The sequence below is a fragment of the Sminthopsis crassicaudata genome, chromosome 1 (genome assembly GCF_048593235.1).
Source record: "Sminthopsis crassicaudata isolate SCR6 chromosome 1, ASM4859323v1, whole genome shotgun sequence".
Lineage (NCBI taxonomy): Eukaryota > Metazoa > Chordata > Mammalia > Dasyuromorphia > Dasyuridae > Sminthopsis > Sminthopsis crassicaudata.
Window position 1 is genome coordinate 623,652,507 of NC_133617.1, and position 21,425 is coordinate 623,673,931.

The window sequence follows — 21,425 nt, forward strand, 5'->3', positions numbered from 1 at the left end:
ATTGAGGATGAATTGACAGTGAAAAACTAGAAGGCAAGAGACTAATGGCTAAGAGTTTTTTCTGACCTATTTAGTGAATAAATAATGCAATGCAGTAGTCAAAGGACCTGGCTTCAAATCTCAGATCTACCACTTAGCTGTGTTACCCTGGGCAAACTACAACCTCTCAGAGTACTAATTTTTCCTCATTAGTAAAATATGGGAATTGGATATGACAACTTTTAGGGTCCCTTCCTGCTTTGAATCTACCACTCTTATGCATAAGCAATATCTTAACCCATTGCTCCTAATTCTGCCTTTTGGTGAAAAATGCCTGAAGGAATGGGGATTTCCCAGGCAAGACTGTCTTTCTTCACATCCACTTCCCAAAATACATACATATACACATAATCACATATACATGCACACTCCCAACGGGCTACCTTACATCATATTAAAAAGAATAATGTAAAAAATAAGTTTCAGCAAGAAATAGATTCAATATTCTTAGTCATATCCCTATCTGGTGGGATATATCTCTGTCCTAGAGCAAAAACAATGAATAAGAAATTTCTCTGGTCACTCCTTTTCTTCCCTTCCATTTTCATCTCTATTCTAAACAAAGGATTATATCATATGTGGTCTCTAAAAGATCTCTGATTCAGACCATTCTAAGACAAAGTTCAGGCAAGAAGAAATGCATGGAGTAAGCACAGCTAAATATAAGTCAAGAGATGAGAGTATAGATTCATAATCAAGAAGTTATAGAATAAAAGTAGAATTTACATGATTTAGCAGTTCACTGGAAAGGGTAGGGTAAATGAAGACTAGAGAGAAGAATCAAAAAAAGAAGCAACCTTCTCATTCTATACACCACCAATATAGCTTACTACATTATGATTTAAACAGACTAATGGCTAGGAACCAAATTACAATGTAATTTCTATGGGAAAATATATCTTGCATTCTAAATCTATTTCTATGGATTTCTTGAACAGAACTCAGTTATTAGTCAGGACTACCTGTATTTCAACTATCCATGCAATCCTATATCATCTAGGATAAATCAAAGTTGATTCTAGTTTCCTAATCATAAGGAAAAATTAAGGTAATTTTAAAACAAAATTTTAATAAAAAATTATACTTTCATACTATTTCAATGTCAATGTAATAGTTATCGAATTAATTTTTCAAATGAAGTGTAACAGTCGACAAATCAACAAAAAGCTCATTTGAATAAGATACATAAGAGGCAACAAAGTACAGAAAAATGAAAAAGAAGTTTGTTTTACCTTGTCTGGTGCTCTTCCAACTAAGCAGTTGTGTAAATTTGAGCACTTAAAACTTTCTAGCCCTTGATTCCTTCAGGTTCTGAACATAGTAGCCACTTAAGTGTCAGGTGTATTATCTCTAGCTTTAAAACAGACTGGAAATTCTAATCTCAAAGAACTAGTCCTACCATCTACTGGCAGAAATAAAGAACTGCAAGTAAATCTGAAAACTCAAGACTTAAAAAATTCTATCAGACTTTAAATCATTTAGCTTCAATTACTCACACATATACACTTTTCTATTCCCTGAAAATGACAAAGAACTTAAAGATATATGATTCAACAAGAGATAAGACTATAGTATTCTTTATATTAAAACAAACATGAAGCTACAATTATGAAATGCCAATATTGAATTGATTTATCCATTAAATAATTATAAAGAATGATTAAACTTTTATTTTAACAACATTATTGCTCAACAATTTATTTTGAAAAGTTCTATTAAAATACTTTAATATGACTATCCTAACTTTCAATGGGGCTATATTCTGTCCTGTTTTTAACACATACTTCTGGCAGGAAGCTTTAAGAAAGATTTTTAAGCATGAGTGACCCAAGCAGTTAAAATTGAAAGCCATTCCATATAAGAATAGGTTTAAGGAAATTTAGGTGCAGCTGAAGATTTAAGATGGAAGATATATAAAGGTCTATTAAAGGTTTTATTTTATTTTCTTAATGGATAAGGGAAATATGGACATATTTGGAGACTCCAAAGAAATAACTAGTAGATAGAGGGGAACAAAAACATTGGGAAGAAAGGTTCATCAGAAAATGTAGGTAATTTGGAGGAGAAAAGGGAAGATGAGGATACATATGTATAGAAGGATGGTTTAGAGAATTTCTAACATCTTCTCTTTTGTTTTACAAATGAGGACCAGAGAATATAAATCATTTCTTTAAAGTACAAAAGATAGTAAAAGAATCAGAATTTGAAGCTAGTTCCTTGAACTACAAACCCAATATACCTACACTGTTCCATACTACCTTCCCAACATCCTAAAATCTGAAAGAGAATTTGGCACTTCTATATTTAAAAAGAACAGATAAGTAGCTCAGTAGAGGGCTGAGCCTGCAATCAGGAAGCCTTGAATTCAAATCCAACCTCAGACACTCACTAGCTATCCCACCTAACCTGTTTGCCTTAATCCACTTGTAAAGGAAATAGCAAACCACTCCAGTGTCTTTGCCAAGAAAGACCCCATTTGAGGTCATAAAGAGTAGGAAATGACAAAAGAACCACAATAACATTTTAAAAATTCTATTCCAGGCAATTCTTCAGGGCTGTGTAGGGACATAGTAGACAGAATTCTGCCTGATGTAGAGAGCTTGGATTTAAATATAATCTTAAGTATTTCTTAGTTTTGTCAACATCACTATCTTACTTATCACAGATTCTATTTCACTCTGTCTTCACAAAAAGTATAGTCAAAGAAAGCCATAGAAAATCAAAGATTCTCATTGAGACTTGGTTTTTGACAAATGTTAGGATCACATAAAATAGTATGAAAAAGAATCCACTTATTTTAGCTCATCTTCAATTCCCAGTGCTTTGACCCACCCAATGCTTGGAGACTTTTGTCAAAATAAAAGATTAAAGATATGACTAGTCATATCAAATCCTACAGGAAAGGGGAAGGGCATTTCCTTGCCATTTTTTAAAGTACAGATTTGGTGGCCTTAACACTTGCATAATGAAATACTTTCTAAAATATCAAAATTAATATTGCTTTACTAAACCAGATCTATAATTTCATGGCAAAGGGAGTTCTCAAGGAGGAACTTCCTTTATTAATGCAGACTGGCAATTTTCTTTGCAACCTATAACCTGATTTATAAAATAATGTTTAAAATTCATTTTTTCTACTGTGTAGTACACTTTCAATTGTGTTTCTTTCTAGATACTTCTTGAGAATCAAAACCTCTGATTATTAAATATTTGGGTGGAAATAACTTAAATTTTTATTAAAAATAGTACCTTAACTCAGATTGGCTTCAGAAACTCAAGACTTTTTTTCCCTTATTGTAATATGACATGAGGTTCATAGCTACTTATTTTTTTAATTATCTGAGTGTTATAGAAATATTACATTAATATTTTTATTCTAAATGAAATCACACGAATTCTGAAAATTCAAAATTAATTTTTATCTGAATGTTTTAGGGGGGGAAAAGTCTATGTCCTTTACCAAAAATGGAAGGAGTCCACAAGAGGGCACACTTTCAATGACTATAAATGAAAAATCATGGAATCATCAAAGCTGAAAGAAACCTGAGAGAGATCAGTCCACAGGACCTCCCCCCACCCCCAACTATCTCCTCATTTTACATAGAAGGAAACTGAAGGGCAGGGATATTAAAATAATTTCCTGGAGTGGCATGACCTTGTTTAAGGATTTTAAAACTCACCTGAAAAATATGGGGAGGGTTGTATCCCTTCTAGTCCCTTTATGATTTAAATGTTATTATTCCACAAAATCAAAGCTTTCATTTTAGTACATCAAAAAGTAGACTAAAAGGTTAATCAAAGTTCTATATTAACAGAAGAACTCCTGGCTACAACATGGGAAAATCACTTAGCATCTCTGGTACAGTCTCCTCCCTAATAAAATGAGATCATAACACTTCCAAAACCTAACACAACTGGTTGCTTGTATGAGAAAAAAATATATTGATATATTGAAAAAAATTAATATAGTGAAAATAAGTTGAAAGGGGCTTTAAATGCTAGGGAAAGTATTTTATTCTGGATTCAGAGGGAGCCATTAAAGTTGCATGGATAGGAAAGTTACAAGTTCAGATTTGTACTTAAAGAAAATCACTTTGGCAAGTGTATGGAAGATGGACTGAAGTGGGGACAAATTAATCAGATCATTACAACAGTCTAGGTAAGAATCTGATGAAAGCCTGAATCATTCTAGTGGCTATGTGAGTAAAGAGAACAGATTGGATATAAGAGATGTGGCAAAAAAGGATTTGGCAATTGGTTAGTTATGTGGGGTAAGGGAGAGTAAAAGGCTGATTAATATCTAGCTTACAAATCTGAGAGACTATAAGAATGAAGTCAGAATGAGAGTATAAGAAAAGAGGATCAAGAAACTAAGGACCAGAGAGGTGAAATTATTTGGCTATGGTCGCAAATGCAAATCAAAATGAGATCCTCTTACTATATAAATACAATGTTCTTTTACTATACCAAGTTATTTCTCAACACAAAGCCAATTATTGTTACCAATTAACCAACAAGCATTTAATTTCGTTGTGGGCTAGGAGCTGGAGCTACAAAGATGAAAGTAAGAAATCTATCCATTTCTCTCCCTCAGAGAGTTTACAAAATGTTTCCTCTGGGGAATTTTTAATCTACCTATAGAACACAGATAAAGAAAAATGCAAGTATATATAAAAGAGATAGAAGATAATTTTAGGAGAAGGTACTTATAATTGAGGAGATATAAAAGGGTTTCATGTAGAAGATGGCACTTGAGCCTTTTTAGGCTGGATGTTAGGTAGTGTTTAGAGCAGAATTGGGTAGATAAGGCTGGAAAAGACAGGGAAGAGGCTAGGCTGTAAAGGACTCTGATCATCAAACAGTTTATATTTGAGCATAGTATTATTAGAGTCACTGGAGGTTGTTAAATGGGGGGAAATAGGCAGCCACTGAAGTGGTCAGTGAAAGATGATAAAGATTCAGATGAGGATAGTGGTTTTGATAGTGGAAAAAAATGGACAGATTGAAGACATGTCAAGGAGGAAGGAATGATAAAAATATTTGTCAACTGACTGGATGTAAGGGGTGAGAAGGAGGGAAAATAACAATGAAGACATGAAATTTGGTGAATGGAAGATTTGTGCCCTTGAAAGAAATGACTAAGTATGAAAAAGGGGTATATTTTGAGAAAAGATAACAAATTTCATTTTGGACAGTTTAAATTGGCTGTTACTAGGATATCAAATTTGAATGTTTAAGAGGCAATTGTTGATAAATGGCACTCAGAAACAAGACCAGAGCTGGTTATACAGATCAAGGAATCCTCTACATAGAAATGGGAAATAAAGAGGAGCTGGTGAACTCACCAAGTGATAATTCAGAGACAACATAACAGAAGGCTCAAGATAAAACTCTGATTGCCAGCTGGGAATATGAATACTATTCCAGCAAAGAAATTTAAGTAACAATCACCTAAGTAGAAAGACAATCAAGAGTGTAGTATTTTGTAAAAATGCATGCAGTTGGAACAAGCTCTAAAAGGTGTCCATCCAAATGTTGAAATCTGGGCAATAGTCATTCTTCATTTCTTTAAAATGGTTTTGCCTTCCACTGCTTCCATCTGCTTCATGATGCTGCTCATAGTACATGTATATATTTATAAATAAAGACACATATATTGAGGAGTACATGCCATTTTTCAAGTGATGGGGGGGGGGATGCATTTCAAAAAAAGTTTACAGAGCTCTTCATAAGGTTGTGAGATCTACCATGAATGTCACGTTCAACTTATAATTATAGTATAAAAGATCTAGAAGTAAAGTTGATGATCATTAAATCCATTTCTCTTATTAAAAAAGATAAATGAGGCAGTTATCTGAGATGATAAAAAAGGCCTTGTTTTTGAAGTCAGAGGATCTAAGTTCAAAGATGTATGATCTTTGGTAAATGATTTAGTTTCAATGTGTCTCAGTGGAACTAAACTAAAGCCTATAAGCTTGTAATTCTAAAAATTTATTTTTTTACTTAATAGTAAATATATGAGTAAAGGGCAGTGAAAGTCTAGAAATTTTTCTATTATACCAAAGAACTCCAAAAAATGAAAGAAAACTACATTAACACTTAAAATGAGACCAATAATAATCAATGCTAGGAAAAACAAAACAAAACACTGGCAATGAAACTGTACTTACTTCAACTCAATTATGTCATACTGAATATAATTAATAGCATAATAAGTCAATTCCAGTATAGTAAACTGAGATGGAACATAAATAGATATAGAATAAACCTAAAAACACAGTGAATCACAACCTCAAATAACAGGACCTAGGTAAAAAATTTTATAGTACAAAACAGCAAGCAGAACAGACTACTATATGGCAACTGGCAGTAAGGAATAGGGTGTCTCTTTTTACAAAAAGGTTTCAGACAAACCACCAATAAGCTAAGCAATACTAAATACTTGCTAAATACTTGTGAAATTGAACTGAAATACAACTAAATATGTAACTATAAATTTTAACAAAGCAATCCTTTCTATACATATTCATGGTTAAATATGTCTTTTTAAGTCACAATCACAGAGAACCACTGAGTCAAAGCACAATAACAGATAAATTAGTGCTAAAATGTATTTGATGAAACAATTTTAGTTCAAGTCTCTGGAAAGAAATAATATCCAAAAGAAATGGGACAAAATATAAATTAAATGGTGAGAAAAAAATAAATGGAACTAAAACAACATCATTCACATAAAGCTCTAATGACAAAGTAAATACCAGAAGATTATTTTAGGACTGAAAAATAAATTAAATCTCTGTAACTTAGGCCCTAATTACATCACAAACAATTATTCCTAGATTTTAAACATCAAATCTGTTGAAAACTAATTTTAGGCTTTTGCCTAAGTGGTACCCCAATCAATACAATAATCAAATATCTATTAAATGCCTATTATTATATGTGCCAGGCACAAATTAGTGACTGAGCTCCAGAAGTTTACATTTTAATGGAAAAGACAAGAGATTCACTATAAAGATATATATAAAGTACCAGTTATAAAGTACCCTTGGAGAACAAGACACTAGGGATACTCTTTGGGAAGGTGTTGCAACAAATATGGGCAAGTAGGAATTAGGTAAGTAGGAACAGATATAGAATGATGTGAAAGACATTTTTCATTTGAGATATGATCACATGGAAAGAATCCATCCAAAATGAAATGTTTCTAGGTGGTCATTAGAAGAAGCACAGATATTTAGGGAATAATATAAAGTTATTAATTTGCTTTTAGTTAAATTAGTAGCTTTCACTTTTAAAGTACAACCTTAAATTACAACTTTTTTCACTTTTGGATTACACTATTTTAGTTAATTATTTCCAGCATCATACAAGATCATACAACATGTCAGTTTATATGAATGGAAATAACTAATAAACAGGGAAGGACAGTGTTTTCTTTTACTGCTAATTTTTTTTTCTTAAAAAACAAACAAACAAACAAACAAAAACAGATTTCTCCTGCTATTTTTTGGTAAGCAAAAAGATCTATTCATATAGGTATTAATAGATATGAACATAAATATTTTTCTGATCTATTAAATTACTGCATTATAATTATAGACTAGTAATGGGGTCAAATTAAATACTAAATTGCATATGAAATAACTCAAAAACATTAATAAGAACTGTTCTATTTTATTTTTATGCTAATATTTTCAATTCTTTAAATTCTGGAAATACCAATCAACTTCAAATAAAACAACTTTATTTTGACTTTAAAATTACTCTAAATGGGGCTTTAGTTCATTTAATAACTATAATATAATTCAAAAGTTTTTCATGAAATACATATCAGAAAAAAATAAAAAAAATTGAGAGTAGTTTCTATTATTTGTTATTTGGCTACTCATACATTAGAATTTCATTGCTATCTCCATTTCCGATGGTATCTTTTTGGACAGCTAGGTGGTTCCAAGGATAGAACTCCTTGCATGAATCAAAAAGACCTGAGTACTAAGACACTTATTTCTCAAGCAATTTGTTCAGTTATAGTTCCCTTTTTATCTTTCTGTTAAATTTGTCAAAGATTATTTATTATATTATTATCTACATCAAGAGGCAAGGTTGTTATGACAATGAAGGAGATAATATTTGTAAAGCATCCCTGCATGTATAGAGTACTTTATTAATTGTTCATTTTCTTTACCTTAAATGCTTTATGTCATTTAATCGTTGTTATGCAAGTTAATTATTTACTGCTAAACTAGGAGATCATTATACACTTCAACAATGATACTGTATGAGGATGTATTCTGATGGAAGTGGATATCTTCAACATAGAGAAGAGCTAATCCAATTCCAATTGATCAATGATGGACAGAATCAGCTACACCCAGAAAAGGAACACTGGGAAATGAGTGTAAACTGTGAGCATTTTTTGTTTGTTTTTCTTCCCAGATTATTTTTACCTTCCCAATACAATTCTTCCTTTGCAACAACAACAACAAAATTCGGTTCTGCACATATATATTGTACCAAGCACATACTATAAGATATTTAATATGTATGGGAATGCCTGCCATCAAGGGGAGGGGGTGGAGGGAAGGAGGGGAAAAATTTGGAACAGAAGGGAGTACAAGGGATAATGTTGTGTAAAAAAAAAAAAATTACCTATGCATATCTAATGTCAAAAAAAGTTATAATTATAAAATTAATTTAAAAAAATAGCTTATCTCTAAAAAAATATTTACTGCTAAACACTTAAATATAGTTATATTTTTAAATGAAATTGCATATAAGGTGTGACTTATATGTAATCAGTCTTTAGATTTATCCGAAAAAATTAAGTCTTAAGACTTATCAGCAAAAAATAAATGGAAACAGAAAGCTTAGGAGTAGGAAAGGCATTTCAAATCTATTAAACAAAAAAAGAAAAAAAAATCCTCTAGGCATTTTTAAAGAAAAAACAAATCCTAATTTCATAAGTGATACATAAATATCTAAATGGATCTTACTTTCATTCTGTCTTAAATTGGGGATTCAAAAACTCTAATTTAGAATTGACACTACGAAGATATTTATCTGATTTTATCCTAAATGCTAATGCTATAAAATGGAAACAGTACTGACTTGAACATAGGACATCTGGGTTCTGGAATAATAATGGCACTGTAGAATGCCAGGTTTGGAGTCAGGAAGACTCATCATCTCCTCAGTTCAAAATCTGGCCTCATGAACACAGGATAGTTTACCTCTCAGACTTCTCCAGGAGGAAGGAATTTGTGACCAAAGGAGAACTAGAGATCATTACTGATCACAAAATAGAAAAGTTTGATTACATTAAATTAAAAAGCTTTTGTATAAACAAAACTAATGCAAACAAGATTAGAAGGGAAGTAAATTGGGAAAATATTTTTATAGTTAAAGGTTCTGATAAAACCCCCATTTCCAAAATATATAGAGAACTAACTCTATAAGAAATCAAGCCATTCTCCAATTGATAAATGGTCAAAGGATATGAACAGACAATTTTCAGATGATGAAATTGAAACTATATCCACTCATATAAAAGAGTGTTCCAAATCACTACTGATCAGAGAAATGCAAATTAAGACAACTCTGAGATACCACTACACACCTTAGCAGATTGGCTAAGATGACAGGAAAAAAATAATAATGAATGTTGAAGGGGCTGTGGGAAAACTGGGACACTGATACATTGTTGGTGGAGTTGTGAAAGAATCCAACCATTCTGGAGAGCAATCTGGAATTATGCCCAAAAAGTTATCAAACTGTGCATACCCTTTGATCCAGCAGTGCTACTACTGGGCTTATATCCCAAGGAAATAATAAAGAAGGGAAAGGGACTGTATGCGTCAAAATGTTTGTGGCAGCCCTTTTTGTAGTGGCTAGAAACTGGAAAATGAATGGATGTCCATCAATTGGAGAATGGTTGGGTAAATTATGGTATATGAATGTTATGGAATATTATTGTTCTGTAAGAAATGACCAGCAGGATGAATACAGAGAGGCTTGAAGAGACTTACATGAACTGATGCTGAGTGAAATGAGCAGAACCAGGAGATCATTATACACTCCACAACGATACTCTATGAGGATGTATTCTGATGGAAGTGGGTATCTTCAACAAAGAGAAGATCTAATTCAGTTCCAATTGATCAATGATGGATAGAATCAGTTACACCCAGAGAAGGAACACTGGCAAATGAGTGTAAACTGTTTGCATTTTTGTCTTTCTTCCCAGGTTATTTTTACCTTCTGAATCTAATTCTTCCTGTTCAACAAGAAAATCGGTTTTGCACACATATATTGTATCTAGGATATACTATAACACATTTAACATGTATGGGACTGCCTGCCATCTAGGAGAGGGGGTGGAGGGAAGGAGAGGAAAATTTGGAACAGAAGGGAGTACAAGAGATAATGGTGTAAAAAATTACCCATGCATATTATGTACTGTCAAAAAAAATTATAATTATAAAATTAATTTTTAAAAAAATTTTTAAAATCTGGCCTCATATACTTAACTATGTGACTGAATAAATCATTTACCCCTCTTTCCTTAGTTTCCAAATAAGCTGGAGAAGGAAATGGCAAAGTCCTTCAGTATATCTGCCAAAAAAATGCCAAATGGAGTCACAAAAAGCAGGGCATAAAATGACTAACAACTCTTCAAGGTTTGAAAAGTACTTTACAAATATCATATTTTATCCTTACAGCAACTCTGGAGAACAGGTACTATAACTACATGAGGAAACGAGACTGGATCTGAATTCAAGACTTACTGACTCTAAGGTCAGCTTTCTAAATTTTTATTCTGATATTTTCTGTGTGAATGAAGACAATTTATCTGAAACAATGTTTGGCTCTAGGGATGAATAAATATATGACCAACTGGGTTGTTATAAGAACTTCAAAATACTGGATAAATTAATCAATCAACAAGTATTAAGTCCCTAACCGCCAGGTATTACATACAAAGACAAAAATGAAATAATTTCTGGCCACAAAGAGTTTATATTCTTAGAAGAGATGACACATACATACATACATGAAAAACACAGCTGATATTATAAATCATTTCTATGGTGCTTTAAATATTTAAATATTCTCTGAGGTGCTGTTATAACATTTTATAATTACAATTAAAGAAACTAAACCTAAAAATGATTGAGTTCCAGAATTACATACTTATATTTATTTAAGGCAGAATTTGAACTACATTGCCTTGAAGAGAGTGTAGTTTTGAGGAGTAAGGAACCAATGGCTGAAAAAAAACAAGCAAAAAAACCAAAAACCAAAAAACCAGGAAAGATCTGTTGTACTAGGCACTATTTAAATGCTGAAAGAAGTGAGGGATTTCAAAGTAAGTAGTGAGGAGAGAGTGAATTTCAGATGGAAGTGATAGATAATTATAAGCCAGGTACCTAAGAGCTGAAGTGTCGTGTGCCATGTGTGAAAAACAGCAAAGTGATAGCTTGATTAGACTGTAATATGTGATGAAGATAAATGTAAAAGTAAGGTAGGATTAGACCACATGGTGAAAAGGCTTACATACTGAACTGATAAATTTATATTCAATTCTAGCATCAATCAAATTTATGATCTGGCTGGTAAGTTCGGTAGTTGTATGATGGGTAGGTTGATATGGGGAAAGACTTGATATAGGAAGACCAATTAGGAGACTATAGAAATAATCCAGACAAATAGTGATGAGGAGGCTTAACTAGGGAGATGGCTCTGTGTAAGGAGGAAAGGATATGAGAAATGTATTTATAGTAGAATCAGCAAGAGTGTACAACTGAAAGAACACGTGAAGAGTTAGGAAAGACAAGGTTAAAAAAACCTGAATAACCTGAAAAATGGACTATCCTCAAAAGAAATAGAAAAATTTGTAAGAGGGAGAAGGTTCAGGAAAAAAGGTAATGAATTCAATTTGAGATGCATTGTGAAAAATCCAGTTTAAAATGTCCAATAGGCAGTTTTTGAAGCTTGACTGGAATTAGGAAGAGAGATAGATGAGATATGCTGATCTGAGAGTCATTTGTGGAGATGAAAATTAAACCCATGGAAGTTGTTTATCTAAGTGGGTTCTTAACCTGGGGTCTATGAACCTGGTTTTGTTTATATATGTGTGTGTGTGTGTGTGTGTGTGTATGTTTTAATGATAACTGTATTGCAATTAAAATTATATTCTTTGTAATAATATACTTTATTTTATGAATTTAAAAATATTACTTTAAAATGAGTTCCCAAGGTTTCATCAGAGTGTGATAAAGAATCCAGCAAAAAAAAAAAAAAAAAAAAAAATGGTTAAGAATTTCCATGATAGTAGGGAGGAGGACCCAAGCCATAGCCTTAGGGTACAATCCAATCAAGAGGCTGAACAGAAATGAAAACATCCAGAAAAGAAACTAGAGAAACAGACAAAGGAAAAATTAAAGAGAAAGCAATAACAGAAAAACAAAAAAAGCAGAAAAAGCGGAGAGTATTCAGAGGCCAAAAAGGATAAAGGTTGGGAAAGATCATTAAATTTAGCAATTAAAATATTATTAGTTACACCATATTCCATAATAAATTCAAAATTGATGTGTGAATCAAATATTAAAGATCATACTATAAAGAGAAGCAGATAATATATCTTTCACAGGTTTAGGTAAAGGATGAATTCTTAACCAAACAAGAGAAAGAATCAATTACAGAAGATAAAATAGCAAACTTTGATTACATGAAATTGAAAAAAGGAAATAGCTGAGTGGGATGAAAATGTCTCTATCTTGTCATAAGGACTTAATATTCAGGACACACAAATATATTTAAGACAAAAGCCTATAGCCGTATGAAGAAGTAAGCAAAGGAGATAAACAATTCTAAAAAGAAAAAATGAAAACAATTAACAATCATATGAATGTTTGAAGTCACAAAACAAGAAGAATACAAATCTAAACAATTCCAAGGTTTCACCTCATATCCAGAAAGCTAGTAAAGATTACAAAAGATGATAATAATTCTGAAAGGATTGTGAAGAGACAAGCACATTAATGCATTTTGGTGGAGCAGCAAACTTGTGATTTGGAATTAAGCAAATGAATTACCTAAGATGCCTATAACATTTGAACCAGAGATTCTATTGTTTGGCATTTATACTTTAAGATCATTTATAGTCCTTCTAGTGCAAAAAGTTTCCATAAACTCCAATCAATCTACCTATCTATTTCACCTTTTTTTGATAACATGGTCAAAGTATATGTGGAGACTTATAGGATGGAAATGGCCTGGAAATACTGGAGTAATAAGCAAGGGTAAAGAGTCTATTTCATGTTGGTCAGATTGACAAAGTTGCCCAGATGAGGAATGGGGAGGGAGAGAGGGAGACACATGATAAATGCTAGAAAAACAATGGGAAAAACGAGTATAGTAATGCATTGTTAGTTACAAAAAATTTTGCTTTTCTTTCTTTTTCAAGTCAGAGGGAGGGAGGGAGGAAGAAAAATGAATTATTAACTGAAAAAAAAATTCAATTTAATTTTTAAAATTCCAAAAGAGGGTTAGACTACACATTCCACTCAGCAAAACCTGGAGAATGGGGGAGGGGGGAATGAGAAGAACACACACACACACACACACAGACACACACACCCCACCTAAATTCAGAGGGGAGATTGTGAGGGTTTAAAAAAAAAAAAAAGAAAGAAAGAAAAGAAAAGAAAAGAACTTGTGATTAAGATCCAGATAAGTCAGAGATAGAAGGGCTAGAGTAAATGAAGCTATCTGCAAGGAGCACAGAGCTGCTAAATACACTCCTACACTCCTTCCTTCTGTGTAAATAAGATATAGGAAGCAAAGAGTGGAAAAAGTGTAAGAACAGGGTTAGAGAGAATAAAGATTTATACAAAATTAAGAAAGGCTGAAGCAAAATCTAATATACATCAGTTAAACATAAAAGAAAGTATAGCAATCAAGTTCTCACACAAAGCAACAACAAAAATAGATTTGATTAAAAGATAAACTACGATTTAACCTCAATACTTCACACACACACACAATACCATAGTAACTAAATATTTAAAGGAAAAACTAAATGAATTATAGAGGGAAACAGACAATATGATTACAAGAGCATTGAAGATTTCAATATACTCCTTTCAGAGCTAGACAAACCTAGCTCCAAATATTAATAAGAAAGAGTTAATTAAGACTGTGAATAGAATTTAGAAGTGATAGGTCTCTAGAGATTACTGATTAGGAAATTAAAGGGATTTACATATTTCTCAACCCATTATGGGTAACCACCTTAAAAAACAACTAACCATTACAGCTTAAAAAAATTTCATAGATTGCTACTTTTCTTTGATCTAGCCATGGTTTATCTGTTGTCTCAGCCTGAAATCTTTCTTTTCTCCCTCCTTTTTTTTTTTTTCTATCACTGACACTATAACCCATTTCCTCAATAAATAAGCATAATCAAGCAAAACAAGTTTATGCTATATTGGTTTTTCTGTATTGCTGTATCTCATTTTGTACATACAATCCTTCATTTTTCTGCCAAGAGTTAGGAAATGTACTTTACATTCATTTTTCTGAAATCATGACTGTTTAATGCTCTGATCAGGGTTTTTAAGTCTAAGTTCTTGCTTTTTTTTTTAATGTGTAAATTGTTCTCCTGGTTTTGTTTTATTCACTCTGTATGTAGTACTCTGGGATGTTTTTGGTTGCTTTCTTCCCAAAGAGATGAAGTTGAGTTGAAGCTCAAAGGAAAAATGTTCTAACAGAGGCAGCTAGGTAGCACATTGGATAGAGCCCCAGCCCTTTAGTCAGGAGAACCTGAATTCAAATCTAGTCTCAGACACTTAACACTTCCTGGCTGTGTGAGTCTGGGTAAATCACTTAATCCCAATTGTCTCAAAAAAAAAAAAAAAAAAAGTGTTTGAGAGTTCTTGTTGGATTCAAGCCAAAATTCAATTGGAGGAAGAGAATAGGAAAAATATCTAGATAGCTTGTATATTAGCAAATCTGAATAATTATTTATAGAAATAGGAAAACTGTAACTGAAGTACAATTCTTAAGGGAATTAAAACCAATGTTTTCCACTGTTTCAACTTTCTGAAATTTTTTTTTAATTTTGCTATTATTTATTACCCCTTTAATACAGCAATACCACTACTAAGCCTATACTCAAAGAGAGATCAAAGAAAGAGGAAAGGTCCTTAATATATACAAACAAGTTTAGAAAATCTTTTTGGCAAATAGCTAGAAACTAAGCAGCTAACCCATGGGAGAATGGGCAAAATTATAATATATGAATGTAATGAGAGGACCATGACATCTTCATTGAATTCACTCTCTCTTCTTCCACATCTTGATGAACCAGATCAACTCTACCCTGTCCTTTGTTCTTAATGCCAATTGATCTATCTCTGCCAAGACTTGGTCTCAGTTGTTTATTTAGTTGCTACTAAGAGGAAGGGAGGGCAGGAAGAGAGAGAAGCACAAAACTATTTTGAATCTACTACAAATTTATGTTACACAATCTCACCTGTGTCATCATTGCTACAAAGCAATTCTTTCATGCCTCTTTAATTAAACTGCTATTCCATTCACCACAGCAAATTTAAAAAAACCTTTTCATCCCTTGTCAAGCCTCCCATAACTACTAGTCCACACTTTTTCACCTGAGAACTGTCTTACATTTCACAGAAGTCATTTGTTGAAAGCTCCCTCTTCTTCCTTTCTCCTCATTTCACATCATTCAAATTCATTCTACAACTATCTCCTGCTTTTACTCCTGTTTTAAATAATGCAGTAGTCATTTTCCTTGAGAAGGCAAATCCCTTTACATGATTAAGTGATTCTATTCCATTCCATCTTCTCTAGCAGATTGCCCCTATCCTCTCTTTCTTATTTTCAATCTCTTCCTGTCTATTGGCTGCTTCCTTATTGTCCATAAACATGCCTCCACAATCCTTAAAAGCTCTCTCATCTCTCCCTAAATATCTATTATCCTATGTCTTTCCTTCCTTTTGGATCTAAACTTTTTGGAAAAGCTGTCTAATGTGTAATCTTTCTTTCTTTCTCTTCTTAAGTCTCTATGAATCTCGTTTCAATCTTATCCTTCAACTGAAATTGAACTATCCAAAATTAATAATGACACTGTCAGTTATCATCTTCCTGAACACCTAAAGCTTTCAGGCCATAATTCTAGCCTGATTTTCTTCCTACCTATCTTATTATCACTCTTCCATGGATGTTTCCCCAGGCTCTGTCCTGAGTCCTTTTCTCCTTTCAAACTATTTTGCTTAGTGTTATCAGTCCCATTGGATTCAATTATCGTCCTTATAATGATGATTTTTATTTGTACAACCTTAACCTTCCTATTGGTATTCATAGCTTTTTTGTTTTTCATTTATAAATATTATGAAGTCTGGAAGTACTGTTTCTCTTTCATTCTTATTTTTAATCAAGTCACAGAGCAGGTAGCAATGCCTTAATCATATATGTTAACCTTTTTGTCCTGTTCTCTTCCATGTTCCAAGTCTTTCCTAACTAACCTCCTTTCGCCTTTCTAAGCAAGGCTTGCCTTCTATTAGACAAACTGCTAAACAAACAAATAAATCCCTTCCACTTGATTTGTCGTTTTGTTTCAGTCCTTCTCTAAATCTAATGTAATAAGCCCTCATCATCTCATACCTGGACTGATGCAATAACCTGCTAGTTGGTGGCCTGCCTAATGTTTGTTTTCCCTTACTTCAGTCTATCCTCCATTCAGCTATTAAGATGATCATCTTAAAGCATAGGTTTCACCATATTACTCTCTTCCCTACCCCCCACTTCAATCAAGTCTGGGATCAAAGATCCTTCTACTGTCTCCAGGATCAAAGATAAAACCAACCCTCTGTTAGAGATTCAAAGCCCTTAATAATTTGGAACCTTCCTACCTTTCTAGGCTTCTTTTATCCCCCCCCCCCTTTCATTCCTCTAGTACTCTGTGATATGATAGTGCTCTTTCCCCACAAGACATTCCATCTCCCACTTCAATGTATTTCCACTGGCTATTCGGATAAACCATCTAAAACCACACCTTCCACAAGAAACATCTCTTTTATTGCTAGGGCTTGATTATCTTCTTTTTAACCTGCATATATCTTATTTATATGTATTAGATTATAAATTGCCTCCTGCATCACACAGTGAGCTCCCTGAGAAAAGGAACTATTTTTTGCCTTTGTTGAGATTGCCAATATCCTGACAAAAGGCAGGCATTTTTTAAATGCTTGTTAACTTGACTCATGACTTGATAACCTTGGAATCATCCTCATCCTTACTTCTTCAGCTCTCCCTCACTTTTGCCTTTCATTTGCTATCAGTTGAAAAATCAATTATACCTCCATAATATCTCTAACACCTATTCCCTTATTTGTACTGTCATTATTATCAACTAAATTTAGCGACTTACATCCTCTTGCCTTGATTACTGTAAAGGCCTCCTAATTTTTCTTTCTCTGGTTAGTCTCTTCCTTCTCCAATCTAGATTACATTGATATTCTTAAAGAGCCAGGTGACTCTGTTTAAGCTACAGTCATTCTTTACGGGAACATAACATATTCTTGTTAGGCATTTTAAAAAACCTTTATAATCTATCTCCTGACTATCTGTCCAGATTTATTAAACAATATTAATTTCCTTTTACTAACTAAGGTTCAAACTGGCTCACTTACTATTTCATATTTGACATCAAAACTCCATCTCTATGCCTTTCCATAAAAAAAGACTGTCCCATCTCCATGCTTGGAAAAATTACCTTCTTTTGTACCTCTGTTTCTGAGAACACCTGTTAAAGATCAGCTTAAGAGATCTCAGAGCCTTTCTCTTATTAGTACCTTGTATTTACTTGCATATGTATACATTGTTTCCTCTGATAAAATATAAGTTCCTAAATGCAGGAACTGTTTTATTTTGTCCTTGCCTAGCCCGGTGTCTAGCATATAGTAAACACAATAAATGCAGACTAATTGACTGATGCTAATTCCCCAACTTTAAAAAACAAACAAACAAACAAAACTTCAATGGTCCTTCAAACTTTATAAAATTAGTTCAAATTCCGTATCTTCCCCATATGTTTACTTGGGCTTAGACCAGTATGTTCAATGTTCCAGAAGAAAAAAAAATTTTTTTCCATTCTGCCTTAACATCTTTACTTACACTACTTTCTTTTTCTATCCTCCCCAACTATTCTAATCTTACCCAAACTTGAAGATTTACTTTAAGTTTCTTCTCTTTCAAAAGTTTTTTTAAATTAATAGCTTCTTTCTCAACTCCTATATCTCATATTTTCAGGCTGCTATGATACACAATAGAGCATTTGGTTACATAATATTTTTTTTTACTGGTCCCTAATAATTTCTTGTGTGTAAGTTTTACCTGCCCCAAAAGAAAGTGAATGCCTTGTGAATATAGACTATTCCACAACTCCTTTGGGGACCTTCTTCCATCAAATGGCCCTGTTATGTGTAGTATTCAACATAAGAGTTTGGCACACAGAAGGTCAAATTAAAGTGTATATATATGTGCATACAAATTTATATGTGTACATACCACATATGAGCAATTGTCAGTGAATAGATGAATTACTACCACTACATTATCTGGATATAAATATATATAAATATATATATATATATATGTATATATATATATATATATATATATATATATATATATATGATGTAGTCTAGTATTATAAAATTTTACATTATCTTTACGTAAGCTACAGAAAAGAAATGCCAGGAAAGATCTATTCCAGCTGTATACAATCAAAAACTAGGTAAAGTATATTAACAGCATTAAGTGAAAATTGATAAATAATAAGATATTACTAATCCTTTTTCAAACACAAATTAAGAGGGCGCAATAATGATTTTTATTATTCCTATCTTTTATGTTTATATTTGTACCAGTTTAAATTATGGCTATCTCCAACAACCTTCCAATGGGAAGAGATATATATATATATAGAATGTTCAAGCTAGAGGAAATACAACAAACTGGTATAAACAAATTCTTTAAGGTTCAATACCAAATATAAATACTGCATGATTAGTAATAAAGTTAAACATTAAAATTACATTGCATCTCATCCACATTAAATTACTGACAATAGTATTTCTTTGCATTCTTCATTATATCTGATGAAATCTTTTCTTTACAAGACTATTAAAGATGCTTCAACATAGTGCTACTTGATTATTCATTCATTTAAAAAAAAATCAACAAGGAAACTTTATAATGAATTATTACCTACTCAATTTTAGCCTGTTTGATTTCCTTATCACAGATTGTCGATCTGGCATACAGGTTGCACCCTTCTCTCCTTTCTAGAACACGTATAGAACACTGGAAGATTTGTACTTGACAAATGTTAGGCAAAATACCAACAATATTCAGCTAATGCATTTTGAATGATACATACAAATTTCAAGCACAATCTTAAAGAAAGAAATTTGTTAACTAGATGGAAATATAAAACTTTGGAACTGGAAAGGACCTTTAATGATCCTTGGGCAGGGGGTGGGGAGTGGAGGAGAGAAGAGGGGTATGTGTGATCCAACCATTTTATTTTACAGATATCAACACTGTACCAAATTCAAAAAGCACATTGCTATCGTGCATTTGTGAGTATGACTTGGATTTTTATTTGCACGATTGCAGCAAAACTTTTAACACTATAGAACCTCTATGAGATTTGTAGTAAAAATGAAGCAGATGAAGACTTCATGTACTCCAAATTAAGACATCAAGTTGATTCATTGATTCAGTTCATAAATATATGGCAAATGGAATCAGATTAAATAGAAGAAAAAGATGAAATATATTTTGGAACATGCTAAGTAGAATTTTCAATAATTCTAATAATAATGCGTTTTACTGCAAAGGGCCAGCATTTCAATACAAATCTTCTCCATATGATACACTATGACACTATTATATCAGACAAATCAAAATTTTGACATCTGATGTGATGATAATGAACACATAGGGGATATATGTAAGGCTACAGTATATTTAATAATACATAGCTAGTAACATATAGTAGTTTAAGGTTTGCAAAGTGCTTCACAAATCTTCCTTTATATAATCCTTAGAACCCTGAGAGGATAGGTGCTGCTATCCCCAAGAGAAGACTGAAGTTAATATTGGTTGCCCTAGGGTCACACAGATAGATGGCTGAGACAGAATTCAAAATTCATGTCTTTCAGCCTCAGACTCCAGTACTGTATCCACTGTACCACTTAGCTACTGTACACTTAGCTAGAGAGATCATAAATTAAGGATGTAGAATTGGTTGAGGATGTGGATGTCATACGTCAAGAATGAAACTTAACAATGATCTGACAGGTTTGATGGTATCTATAAACGATCAAAAAGCATTTATCAACAGCTTACTCTTGGACAACCATTCAACAGTCAATGAGCATTTCTGTGCCAGAATTCTCATGCTAAGAATATGATTATAAGGAGAAAGAAAGAGTCCCTGTCCCACAAGGAGAGACATTCTAATAGAAGGAGGTGTGAAAAGGAAAATGAAGATATCCAACACAAGGACATGGAAAGAGATATGGAGATTTCAAGAAATCAGATCCTAGAGAAGAATGACGATGTGGATAGCCTGGGCCTATTCTTTAAAATGGAGGTTCTGAGAGGAACAAGCCCAACCAGAAGGAGAAGCTGTGGAAGAGGTGAATTACAGGACTAGATTAAGTTTCCAGGGCAAAAAAAGGATTCTGGGACATGGTAAAGAAGTCTTGTGGAGATGAACTGGGAATTTGGAAAGACACTGTGTTAAGGACTGGATATATGGAGGGTGGGGAGAGAGGCAAAAATAGTTCCTGCCTTCAAGAAGCTCACATTTTAATAAAATATTAAAAATAAAGAAGAACTCTCAAATAGTATGTAGGATATAGATGAAAGATCTATCAAAATCACAGAAAAATGGAAAGCACTGAAGGATTACAATCTTTATCGGGAAAGGAAAAATGGGAATTAATGAGATGACTGATCAGAAGATTCACTTGGATAGATAAGTTCTACAATAAACTACCTTTGCTTTGCAATGCAATACAATTACCAATGAAAATGGAATATTAGAGGATAATATAAATCAATAAAATTTGCAGGACATTAAAAAATCCATATGACTGGAGTCAAGTTAGCTCACAGTCTTCTCTTTCACTCTCCCATATCCATGTAAGAAAGGGAAGGAATAAAGACTAGAAACTTGACTGTATCCTATGCCAAGTTATTCCAAAATCCAGCTCAGTATTCTGTCTCTAACAGTGACACCAAGTGGTTTGTTTTAAAAGATAAATATGTTCCATCCTACCATCTTT

General features: G+C 32.8%; 1 protein-coding gene across 3 annotated transcripts in view; it reads right to left on the reverse strand.

Moving 5' to 3' along the window:
* Nucleotides 1–21,425, reverse strand: part of NIPBL (NIPBL cohesin loading factor) — a 242,471-nt gene that overhangs the window by 125,590 nt on the left and 95,456 nt on the right. Inside the window, exon 2 of one of the 3 annotated variants that reach the window (XM_074282638.1) lies at nt 10,068–10,162. The exons of the other annotated variants lie outside the window; for them this stretch is intronic. The gene's annotated coding sequence lies outside the window, so the exon portion shown is untranslated. The remainder of the gene's footprint in view (nt 1–10,067; nt 10,163–21,425) is intronic. 3 annotated transcript variants of the gene reach the window in all.